The sequence below is a fragment of the Tachypleus tridentatus genome, chromosome 1 (genome assembly GCF_004210375.1).
Source record: "Tachypleus tridentatus isolate NWPU-2018 chromosome 1, ASM421037v1, whole genome shotgun sequence".
In the NCBI taxonomy this organism is placed as follows: domain Eukaryota; kingdom Metazoa; phylum Arthropoda; class Merostomata; order Xiphosura; family Limulidae; genus Tachypleus; species Tachypleus tridentatus.
In genome coordinates this window covers 11,535,022-11,547,827 of record NC_134825.1, presented here as the reverse complement: position 1 = coordinate 11,547,827, position 12,806 = coordinate 11,535,022, and the positions used below count along the sequence as shown (strand labels likewise).

Below are 12,806 nucleotides of genomic sequence, written 5' to 3'. Positions count from 1 at the left end.
GTAGTTTGAAACAGCTGAATGAAGCAGAGAAAGACATGACTCCAGTAGGTAAAAAACAAAACAGAATACTCCACGATGGCTACTGGAAATCACCCAAGAACACAGTGTTTATTCGAACTTAAGTAGGAACTACCCATGAAACTGTAAAAATTCACATAGAGTCAGGTCTACAAAAATGACACAAGTTCACAGTTTATCTCACACCACCTGTGGAAGGCTGTATGAGCAGGAGCTTACTTACATTAAATGAAAGGAAGACATCATACTGGACAAAGCATGTGTGTACTTCAGGGCCAACAACATCTCTTGAATTTAAAAAATGGTACAAAGTATGAAAGAACGTTTCTCCAAGGGGTTTATGGTTGTTGCAGACTACAGCTATAAAGGTAAATTAAACATCTGTATAGTTAAGACAAACGCCTATTCCAACTCTGTATGCTATCACACACGTCCTGATACCAATTTTCTACGATGCTGGTATGTTCTGGTTCCATCAACACAAAGCATCCAGGCTCATGTTTAAATCAACATATCAGTTACATACAAAGAGGAAATAATGTTATCCCATTTGCACTTTTGGTTCCTCAAACAGGCTCCAGGAGAAATTGTTGTCTTCCTACAACTGATGAACGTTAGGAAGCATGTTCAGTGGAAGAGGACAGCATTAATTTTAGAGTATTGTGCAAAAGCTGCATGTGGAAGATATTATATCTTAGTCCATAACCATCATACAGAACACCACTTGTAGTGGAAGAAGAGGCTGTAAGGTCTAGACATTTATCCTTGTATCATTATTATATATCTGTATACAGTCTTATGTCCTAAAATGTTTGAGGTGCAGACATTTTCAGGGCTATTAGTATATAAAGTGTGCCATACCAAGTTTGTACTTCTTTGCTAGTGCTTCAATCTGTGCAGAAGGATCAGCTCCCATAGACAGGAAGCAAATCAGAGGAGTACGACAATCAGATTCTTGCCAAGTGGCTTCTAGGTCAAGTATAACCCCTTCAGAATATTCCTCTCCAAGTGATTCTGAAAACAAAATTAACATTGATTAATACTTCTAGTTTCACATAAACATTATTTAAATAATTTCCAGTACTATATTTTTATTAAGTTGATTGCTTTTGTAACATCATCATTGTTTAGACATATTTGTCTTTACCATTTCTTAAATAATTTATATAACTAGAACTTAACAGCTGATGGTAAAAACTGATGTATGGAGAATCTTTTTATTGTTTTAAATTTAAATAATTACACAATTTAATCTGTAGAAGGTGTTGGGTGAAAACAAGATTAACATATTAAATTATCTCTCAGAAACTTTATCTATATATGCTTTTAGACTTCTAGTTTTCAATATATGTCCAAATATTACAACTTTAATAATTCTAATCCATATGCTGTATGTAATATTTCCTTTGTCTTAGATAAATAGGTGAAAGAGTCACATGGATTGAGATTTAGGTCTCTTATTTACCAGATATGTATTTCCTAGCTTGAGATAAAGTTCTGTCAGGACACCATGACCTTATCACAAGTAACTTTCCAAATATATCCAACTGACGCTCGTAATCATCGGGGGGAGGCTCTTCTTCTGGCATATCAGTGTCCAGCCAGGATTTCCATCCTTTCTCATTGCTTGATACCTACATTACTCAAACTTAATTAATTCTAATAACTAGAGAGAGAGGCTACAGTTCTAGTACGTATAAGTAACACTTACTTTTTTATGCTTATATATTTATCATTTAACATATCAGTGATCTATAAGAGATCTCAAATATACTAGTCACAAAAAATCTGAAATACATGCTTATATTTTTTTTAATTAGAAATGTTTGGGAACGTGATGAGACATTTATAATAAACTACATTGATCGCTTCTGAGTTTAACAGTTAAGACAAATATCATAGAAACAAAATGGAAACCCATATCTTCATTAATTCTTTTAGAAAGGCTCAGTTATGCCAAATGAACTTTCAATGTAACTATAAGACTATACAGAGTGGCAAAAACTTATTTTTCCTATTTTAAAAGTTAATAATTAACTGAATAAGGAAATACAACCATGCAGCTTTCAAAATCTTGTAGCTAAACTCAAAATGTCAGTATATTTCTACATGTGCACCATCAGTGGCTTTCAGCATGTCTAACTAATATTTGAATACAGTCGATTTTCGCTGCATCATGATATTTGCTATACATGTGTAATACAGATATCCTTAACATACAACCATGCTTCTTTCCTGTAATTATGCTGCACCAGAGTTACAAACTTTGTCTGTGCTAACCAAATGATGTGTTGAGCCTCATCTTGCACAATTGCTATTTTACAGGGTAACACTTCACTGGAATGAAACACACATGGCAATAAAAACAGTCAAGAGTTGGGTAACAAGATGTTAAAAACTGCATGGTTATATTTTTTTAGTTATTTACTTACTACATTTTAAAATAGGAAAGATAACTTTGAGACATTCTGTACAATGACTTAGTGTGGAAAATTTAACTTCACAAACTTTAGCAAGCTTTTGGTAAACATTAAAAGTATTTTGTACACAAAATTTAACTTGTTTTTTTAACTAAGTATTTCTACTAAATATTTGTCTGTGAATTTAAGGAGTTGTAGTCTGAATGGAAAGTGATTTTCATGTTAAGGTTAAAGATATTTTTCTGCATAGCATTTAAAACCTAAATGAATATAAAAAGTAAAACTCAATCATATGTTACTTTTTCTTTCTTAACACATTTTGCTTTGTAATCACCAAAACAACAAAATAAATCTAATTTAGTCTTCTTTCTAGACTGACTGCATATTGTAACAGAAAGATATGATTTTCTTATCCTAATTAGCTTCAGACTCATAATAGTTAACATTTGTTTCTGTTTAATTTCATCGTTTTATTACTGTGTGAACTATATGTAACTCAACATGCTAAGTTAGGTAAAATAAAGTGTTGAATTACATAACACATGTGCAGCTTGTATGCACACCTCAAACGTGCAAGTTTGAGCAAACAAGTGTTATGTGATACAGAAAAATGAGGATGGACAATTTATCTTACTTTTTCTTCTGATATTAGGAAAGGAAAACATTGATTTGGTAGCTACATTTTGATGCCAAGTTTACTGATGTATACTAATAATAAAGTAGTATAAATTTTGAATGTAGTTTGCAGAAAGGTTGTTATGTGCACTTTTACCTACCCATATTCAGTAGGTTAATAGAACAAAATCTTTACATAAAACTGCACACATATGTATGTGAAGAATTATTAAATAATTAAGTCTTGTTTGAAAATATAATTTCATGCAACACAGAAAAGTGTTGCACAACATTGCCACTGTCAAGAGAAGAGTTATAAGTTTTACAATATTCAAAATACAATTTCTCACCTGATTCAAAATGTGTTCAAACTCAGGAAGGTTACTCAGTTGTACTAGGTTGAGCCATGTAATGTCTAGAATCCACTTGAAAGGTTTAGAAGGAACAGCTTTCAAGTCCAAAGAAGCTCCTCCTAAATTGAATTGTGAAAATGCATTAGTCACATAAGGTTGTAAGATTGAAGCTGTGATAAATATGATTAGATGAAGATTGTAACCACTTTGCAGATAATAAATATTCAAAGCAATTTTCCTCGAAACTCTTACAGTACAATATATAAATAGCTACATTATACATGATATAATACAAAAACAATTTTAACAGCATAAATTCATCTCACAGAAATTGTAACATATTTTTTACTTGCAAGAATTTCTTAACAGAATGGTATTAATTTCTATTACAAAATAAATGGTTTTTTTCAAATTTTAAGGATACATCTTCACACTTGAGATTTAACTTTTCTAGATCATTAGATCCACCAAAACAGTGCAATATTCTTTCAAGTTAGAATGACTTCACTTTTTAGATAAGCCAGACATGTTGGCATGCCAAGTTTTATCAATCTAATTAAAATATTAGTTATGAATTATAGGATAGGAATTTTGAAGGGGAATTTGGCCCATGAAAGATGTATTTCACTTCTAACATCCTTAAACAAACAAAGACAATTATTAAATTCAGCCTATATCCCTCAAACATTCATTCTACATGGATATTTGTTTCACAGATATTCAACCCATCAGGAGATATGTCTAATTATTTTTAAATTTTAAGTCTTTGACCTTTGTCCAATTGCTCTCCGAATTCAAAAGAAAAAAAAAAAAAATCCAATGTACTAATCTTTATATCTTATTTATTTTCAACATTTCAGTTAAAATCCTGACACTTCTTTTGTTCAAGCAAAAACAAGTTAAAGTATTTTTAACCTATTCACATATGACAACCAATTCATCCTCAGAATCACCTTAATAAAAGTCGTTTAAACTTCCCTTCCTAAAATAAGGGAACAAAAATTGCACAGAATGCACCAAATGAGGCTTAACTAGTAACTTATAAACTATGTAAGTTTGCATCTTTTACTTTTATCTATTTACAATTAAAAACCCGAATAAAATGTCACACTATTGCAAAGTTAATTACCATTGAAACTACAATACAATCTTCTAAACTGTAAATCTTACCTTTTATAAAAGTAATAAATTGGTGATGTGAGATTTTCTTACTTTGAAGATCAATCTTCAAAGCTAACAAAAGTGTGAACAGAAACTTATGTCTTTCATAAAATCCTCGTACTGCATACTTATACACTTCATAGGTTAAGTACTGAATGATGTTGGCAATTCTTTGAGATGTGTGCTTGCTTGGGAGAAGACCTTACAGTAGACAGAAGGTTTTTTCAACAAAACAGTTAATTAAATTTAGAATAAAAGTTTAATATTTGCCTATTTAATTAATTACATGTTTATCAACAAAGGTAACTGAAGGAGGGTTATCTATCTCAGATCAGCTGGTATGGGTATTAACACTTTTATTGATAAATACAGAACAACGTTTCACCCTTCCTAGGTCATCTTCAGGTCAAAACATTGTTCTCTGCTTATCAATAAAAGTGTTAATACCCACACCAGCTGTTCTGAGATACATTTTTATTTCAAGTGGGTTTCTCATCATCAAGAATGAAAGATGGTTGATAACATCTCCCTCCCAAGAAAATAGATCAAAAAGTAGTAGGTGTAGATAAAATATCTGTTCAAATGAAATGACATATAATAGAAAGACTTAAGCATTTACTTTGAAATAGAGAGATCAAACAATCCAAGGAACTGCCGAAGTGATGTTTGATACATTACATTCACTACACTCATTTCTACAATCAAGAAGTACAAGATGCTCCCCCTAGTGGCAACTGGTCGAAATTCCTCCCTAGCAGCACTAATTTTCTGTTGGGTGTTAGCAGCTACCTGCAGTTTTTGATTTACTTGTAATGCTGTTGCTTTCATGTCCTTTAAAACTGTAATAAGGTCTTCATCATCAACAAGTGAACCCTGCAGGAAAAATGCAATGTTTTTTACACAAAAACTAGACAAAAAAGCTAACATATCTAGAGAATCTTCAACAACACTGTTAAACTGACTTGCAAATAACTTTGGAAAGATAAAAATATCTTTCTAATATTTCAAAACATTTAAGCAATCATAACAGTGTTTAGTATTTTTTATAAGGTTAAATTCTTTAAATATATTTTTAAGCGGATTAATTCAACAATAGCTATATCAAAGGTTGTATTTAGTTTTGTATTCCAACTAAATACTTCCATCTCATTTTTCTTTTTTTACTCATTAGACTAGAAGAAGGTATTGATTCTTTACTCAAACTAAGAAAATGTTATTTTATAGTTCAACGTTATTTCACACTAAAACTCACACTTCTGTAACATCACCTTTAGAGTAAGTTTCCCAGGTAACTAACTATTTTTATGTAATAATGTGGCATTTACTTATTTCAATGCTCATCCATCAGAGAAAAACAGTTCATGTTAAGTAACACTTACTTCGGTACTTGTCAATCGTATAAGGAGATTATCTTCTAATTCCTTTATATTTCTCTTATTTTCCATAACTTCTTCTAATAGCTCCACCCTTTCACTCTCCAGCTCCTAAAGTTGTGATTTTTAAAATCTGTTAGCTACACAACATAAAACAGTCTTCTGGTAAGATAACATTAATAATGTAACAATGCTTGTAATGGTAAAAAGACTTCTCAGTATGCAAAATGCATATAGCATTTAACTAAAGCATGAAATGAATCTTACAGCTTTCTCTGTTAAAATTACTCTTCCAAGCAGTTGGTTCTCCAGTCCTTTCATTGTGACAGTGAAGTCAATAATTGCTGTTCTAGCACTGATTTCAGGCACATACACAGGATTTGGAAGTTTGGTGGTGATATAAAGCATAAACCCTGGCATAATATCACATTCCTTGTCTCCCACCATAACCTAACAAATAAATGTTTAAATATCATTTTAAGTAGTTCTGTATTATTAGTATACTTATTGATATGTGATGTTTTGCAGTATTTGGTATTTCCCAAGTGATTACATGCAAAATTATGAGAGAAGTTTTATTGTTCCAATAAAATAATATATAACAAATTATTTTAATATTTAACTTAAAGAGTGAAATAAGAAAAATCTAGTTCACATTCATGCTTCAAGCTGTTACCTACTTCAAGATTTCTCCGTGAATAAATAACCACTTCAATTTTCAAATATATGTGGAGTTTAATTTTCTTCTCATTATAATTTCATTTTACTCTTCGTGAAGAAAATTCATTTTAAAAACTGATTTAGTCATATTTCAGTCTATATTCAACAACATATTTCATGTTTTTTTTCAAATTTTTCTAGGTAGTTTTACATATTTTCTTATGTAATAACAAATCTGCAAATCTGTAATTTATCTAATTTAGAATTATATTTAACTTACAGATATGTGCTGGTATTGTGAAACAATTAGATATTATAATATGAAAATTATTTTATTAATTATTTTATTTTATACAAAGTTTAATGCATAGACAATATGTAACCATATGTATAAAAGTTTAAAGTAAAAGAAATGCAAGATTTTTGGTCATTCTTACATAAGTCTTACACAAAATGTCTTGCTTTGGAAACTAAATAACTAAATAATACAATTTTAATTTTGATACATTATTTGTGTGTGAATCTATTAATAAAAGGACTTGCATGTGTGTGACCACCATAGTTCAAAGGAAAAAGAATCTAGAAATCTGAAGTTGTGCATACATACTAAGTGGACCCTGAGGGTATGCACCTGGATATTATTACTTATCTTATCCACGTGCATACATCTTTTTAATGTTTCAAGTTAACAAAAAAAACAACAGAGAAAGTAAATATGATTGCCATAGCTCCAACAGAAAATAACCAAAACCTGAAATTTTACACCCATAATAAGTAGACCCTTAGTGTGTGCAACTGTATATTATTATCTATCCCGTGTATGCATGCACACACATCTTTTCATGAAGCAAGCAAGCAAGCCAAAATTATAAATTTTCTACACTGTAAGTATATTTTCAATAGGTACTTACCTCCTTTCATATAAATAACTATCCTTGTTCAGTGCTGCCCTCTATATGCAACAGAAAACCTGACACATGCTACAAGCATAGGAATTGACTGATTTCAATGTATCTCTCATGCAAATCACCATGTGTCAACCCTCCACTAATACCAGTGCAATGTACTTGCACCACATGCCACTCCATATATTCAATTCTACTGAACAATCACTTTGAGTTTTGGCAGAAGATGTAAGAACCAGTTATCAGTAGGGAAGAAGGGTGTAAAGTGTGAGATAAGATAAGTATCTATAGAAAATACATTTTCAGTGTAGGAAAATTATAATTTTCAATACAGTACATTACCTTCAGAAAGTGATCTGATTCATATGATATTTATGAAACTCAGTCTCAGAAAATATACAACTGGGTAAAATGAATTGGATGTGCACCTAGATGTAGAATGGCAAGGGCATGACAGACAGTACATGACAAGTCAACTATATCTAAAATCCATACTGCTGAAAACCAATATCCATGTGGATGTAGGATGAGGATCATACCTTTGGTAAGTCAATTACAATCCCAGATCCAGGCCAGTGGCAAGTCAACTACCATCTAATAACCAGCCATCTTCATTTGAAAGGGATGGGAAAGAGGATCCTACCATCTTCATCTCAAGTTTATGAGACCAGATGGAATCTAGTATCTACTGCCTCATTAATGGGGCACGTCAATATGATAAATTGATAGATTGGCTCAGCAACACCATATTTGGTATAAAAAAGATGTCTACATAATGTAAGCCATTTCTTTCATAAGTGAAACTGACTGGAACCACAAATCCATAAACATCCAAGAAATAAGAAACATCAAGGGATAGTGGGAGGGAAAGTACCATAACAATATACCAACATGACGTACAACACTGAAGGAGTATAATTGAGGAAAGAATATAGACATCCATAAGACATCTGTGAGGACTTCCGTTGACTAGTTCAATTCTAAATATAAAATCCAACTGCTGGGATCCCATTTCCTTTTGGAGTAGGTTGAAAAATCCCAATCAAAAGAGTAAACCTGCAATTTTGTCATTTCACTTTCTTGTATTTGTACATTTCACGTTGGAGGATAGCATGCCATTTACATCAGCGGGAACACCACCACCCTACTCTCAACTAAATGGCTTGTTATTCATTTCTACATTAAAGTCTCACTGGAACGGCTATAGGCAGAAGAAGATAACATGAAGAGGAAGAAAGCCATGATCTGATGCAAACAGTGAGAGTAAAATAAATGTATCATTGGTAGTCTACATGCCTGATTGAAGAAGTACCTCTAAAAGACGACAAAGATGAAACACGACTAAAAAAGTAAGGTACTGAATTGGGTAAGAATACACTTGGAACAAAGTACAAGAGGAAGATAATAATGAGGAAAAGCCAATTGGATGAAGAGCTGAACCCAACTGCTAAAAGAGGAAGGAGGAAAAACATGAAAAGAGAACAGTTGCTAAGGTAGAAAGAGGTGGGAATGTGCACCACATGATGAACTCATGCAAGCAGTATAACAGAGAAGAGCATGTACAAGACACAGAAATCAATGTTGATCAAGACAAGGATTAAAGTGTGAAATGAAAGCAAGGGAAAAAGAGGCTAAACAGAGGAGTTACAGTCATGTGAAAAAGTTAGGACACCCTATGAAAGCCTGTGTATTTTGTAACATTTTGGATATATAGATATTTAATCTCAATTTTAACAATACTGACAGATTATATGAATGTAATTAAACAATTAAAACTGAAGAAAAGACTTTTCAAGATCTTCTGAAAATGTAATTCTACAAAAATGCATATTCTAACTGAGGAAAAAGTTAGGACACCTTACCGAAAATCTCTCAGTATTGTTAAAATTGAGGTTAAATATCTATATATCCAAAAATGTTACAAAAATACACAGGCTTTCATAGGGTGTCCTAACTTTTTCACATGACTGTATATTCATGAGTTACTGAAGTGTTAGGGAAGAAAACAATCTGGAGAAAGGAGAAAATATACAGAAGGATTAAAAATGCATGAAACATCAATGGTAAATAAACAGACCATGGATGTATGCAGGTGAATAGGAGAAGAAAGGAAAAGCAAGGAGCACTAGGAGAGTGGTTCAAATATAGACAAAGTGAGGCAGTGCAGGACAGGAAATTCATACATAATAAGAGTGAAAGAACCTAGAAAATGACATGTAATGATAGGAACATCAAGCATGTGAGCCCAAATGAAGATCCAACATATGAATACAGAGGATGCCACCCTGGTGACTGAGATAAGCAACTACTGAAAAAAAATCAGAATAGATTACTATCAAATGAATAAAATGAACCAAAACAAGACATACAACAAGAAGCTCCAGAGTGGTGATATGTTAGTCTCTTGTACTGTTAGCAACATGCCCATCAATGTTGAATAAAACAATGAGATGAGAAACCCTTGGAAGAGGGACTGATAGATATGAATCAGGATGAAAAAGGAAAAGGGGCATGCTGTGGCTCCAACTGTGACAAATGTGGAACCAAAGACAAAAGGTGTATCTCAGGACAACTGGTATGGGTATTAATATTGACTAATAAAGCAGATAACAATGTTTCGAACTTCTCAGCTCATCTTCAGGTTAACAAAAGACAAAAGGGTTGAATGTTGAAACACAGATTCAAAAGTCCTAGATATGTGACTAAAAACACATCACCAAAGAAAATATAGAAATTCCAAAAAGAAAAAAGTAGTAAATGAACCCAGAATAAGGTCTCATTGAGGCACAGAAAATTCAAACTATAGTGAGACCATATATGTAAAGCAAAATATAAAGATAAGAAATGAGCCAACACAAACACAGAGGTAATAAGAAATTGTAGAAAAACAAGGAATGGCATAAAATATAACACATCTGAGAAATTGTGTCAAAAAATGCTGCATTAAGCCTAGCTAATTCTGAAAGAGGGGTAGGGAGAAAAACTGGCAAAATAAAATTCCATACAAAGGCTATCATATCTTCATAGGTTCAGCTTGTTCAGGAGAATAAGAGAGGCAAGTTCAGAAGAAGGTTGACCCATATAATAAACAATCTCACAATTGATAAGAGCAGGGATAGGACTCCCTCACCTAAAACCTGTGCAAACAGTGCTAGAGGTATAACACCTGAAGCAGGAACATGAACCTCAGAATTCATCATAGAAATACATGAACTGAAGAAAAGTGTTTGATGTAAGGTATGCAAATGTGAGAACAAAACATCGAGTAGAAAATTAAGTTAGAAATTTCTTCAATGTAAAGAAAAAAACAACAATGAAGAAATCCCAGTTTGGAAATGAAACTTAAAATCACAATTCACATACACATAACTTCACCTTTTTTGTAGAACCTGATTTTATGAAATTTTTTTCCAAGATATTATCCAGAACAGGATCCAGTTCTTCACCAACGTCCTCTATAAGTAAAGGTCTTCCTAATGACAGGCTGTCCTCTAAGTGCTGACGAAAATATTTGTGGTTTAAGGATGTTATCTGTTACAAAGAAAAAAACCAGAAACTTGTTTTATCAATCCACTAAATTAGAAAAAAATCATAATTTGCATATTTTTTTACTAATGTTACCAGTTAATTAGAAAAGAGATTCACAGTATTTTAAAATTACCAATTATCTGTTACAAGGAAAAGAAAAACAGAAACCTCTTTTATAAATTCACTGAATTAAAAAAAATCATAATTTGCACATTTGTTTACTAATATTACCAGTTAATTACAGCAGAGATTCACAGTATTTTAAAATTAAGAATCTATTTTTGTCTCTTAATAACCTTAAATGGTGATTTATAATTATTAATGTATGCCAAAATGATTGTACTCAATTAGATAAGATAATATAGTAAAAGAAAAAGGAAATACCTGAAGTTCATTTGCTGTTTCTCTGTTCTTTATCCACTGTTTACCTTGACCTTGTGGGTCAACCAAGAGTGGATAACATGAAGCTTTAGTAACTATAATGCCATTTTGTACTGAGAGCTCATCACTAGGCAGACCTTGGAGGTTCCACTCAGCTATCTAATAGCATACATATAAATTCTGCTATAATAAGGGGCCTCTTAACAAAATACTAGATCCAAACCATCTTATTAATGTAGGAATCATGTCCATAAAACAAATAAAATGTCTTAAAATAATACTTTGATGATGGAATTATAATAGAAATAAACATTCTTGTAACTATTAAGAAGTTATTTTTAATTAAAATTAAAAAGCCTCTAATTTTAAAAATAACTAACAATTTTGATTTTGTGAAATTTTATTTACCTAATTATTTTGAACCATACATCATGTGAAATAAATCAAATTTACTTATACCAACTACATAAAAATACTTTCTGGTGTCATTGACAGAAGAATAAAATATATTCTATTTACAGTAGTTTTTAGTTATTTTATATTTTTAATATCTCCTTGTTTGGCACTATAACCATCTATGTTAATTGAAATTAGAATATTTCAGTTATATATTCAAGTAAAAATATACTGTTGTGTTAACATTTTACAGGTTTTTTTCTATAAAACTAAAATTGTTTTCTTTGCAATTACTAATTTATATATATAAAAAAAAGTTTAAAGCCATATCTAAAAAGGTTATTTGTACCCACTTAACTACTGCAGGCAAAAATAAAGGTACTTTTTATTACTGTTCTCAAAAGTATATATATATATATATACATACACCTTATTAATAAATATAGATTATTAATACACAACAGTGAAGTGAAATTTAATAAAAAAAATAACTGTGTCAAAAACAGTAAATCAAAATCTCTGACAAAACATTGCAGAATTAATAAAAAAACACAAAAATTAGGAGAGTGAGATGCAGGTGCTCAACCCTTTAACATCTCACGTCTGTCACCCTTCACTGCCTGCAGACTATTCTGGGAAGGTGACTGCTCTGCTCTCCAAAGTAAAAAAAAACAACATGAAATGAAGTACTACCACCTGGGGGTAAGTAATATAAACTTAGCTCCCAAAGTCTACATTCCAGCACTCATTATAGTTGTAAAAGCACTAATTAGTAGCACAGTAGAGAAATTACACTGGCATAGAGAATCTCAACCAGTTATCTAAACTAGCCAGTATACTCTTAACCTTCACCTTTTAAGCCCACTGTAACTACCAATGTTCAGACTCTAAACAAGCCTCTATATGTAATAAGGACTTCACGCTCATAAAGTAGTGCCTAGTTGTTTAAATGACCTTATTAACAACTAAAAATAGTTATTAGAGAGTTTTAGTAAA

General features: G+C 31.6%; 1 pseudogene across 1 annotated transcript in view; it reads right to left on the bottom strand.

The window, feature by feature from the left end:
• LOC143224697 (dynein axonemal heavy chain 5-like) overlaps positions 1–12,806 on the bottom strand; it is an 81,307-nt pseudogene that overhangs the window by 5,966 nt on the left and 62,535 nt on the right. The window contains exons 25-33 of the transcript XR_013013408.1: positions 11,418–11,573; positions 10,881–11,036; positions 6,208–6,390; positions 5,947–6,051; positions 5,175–5,440; positions 4,577–4,755; positions 3,404–3,525; positions 1,484–1,652; positions 880–1,032 (exon numbers count right to left, since the gene is read on the bottom strand). The product of XR_013013408.1 is annotated as a dynein axonemal heavy chain 5-like (transcript). The remainder of the gene's footprint in view (positions 1–879; positions 1,033–1,483; positions 1,653–3,403; positions 3,526–4,576; positions 4,756–5,174; positions 5,441–5,946; positions 6,052–6,207; positions 6,391–10,880; positions 11,037–11,417; positions 11,574–12,806) is intronic.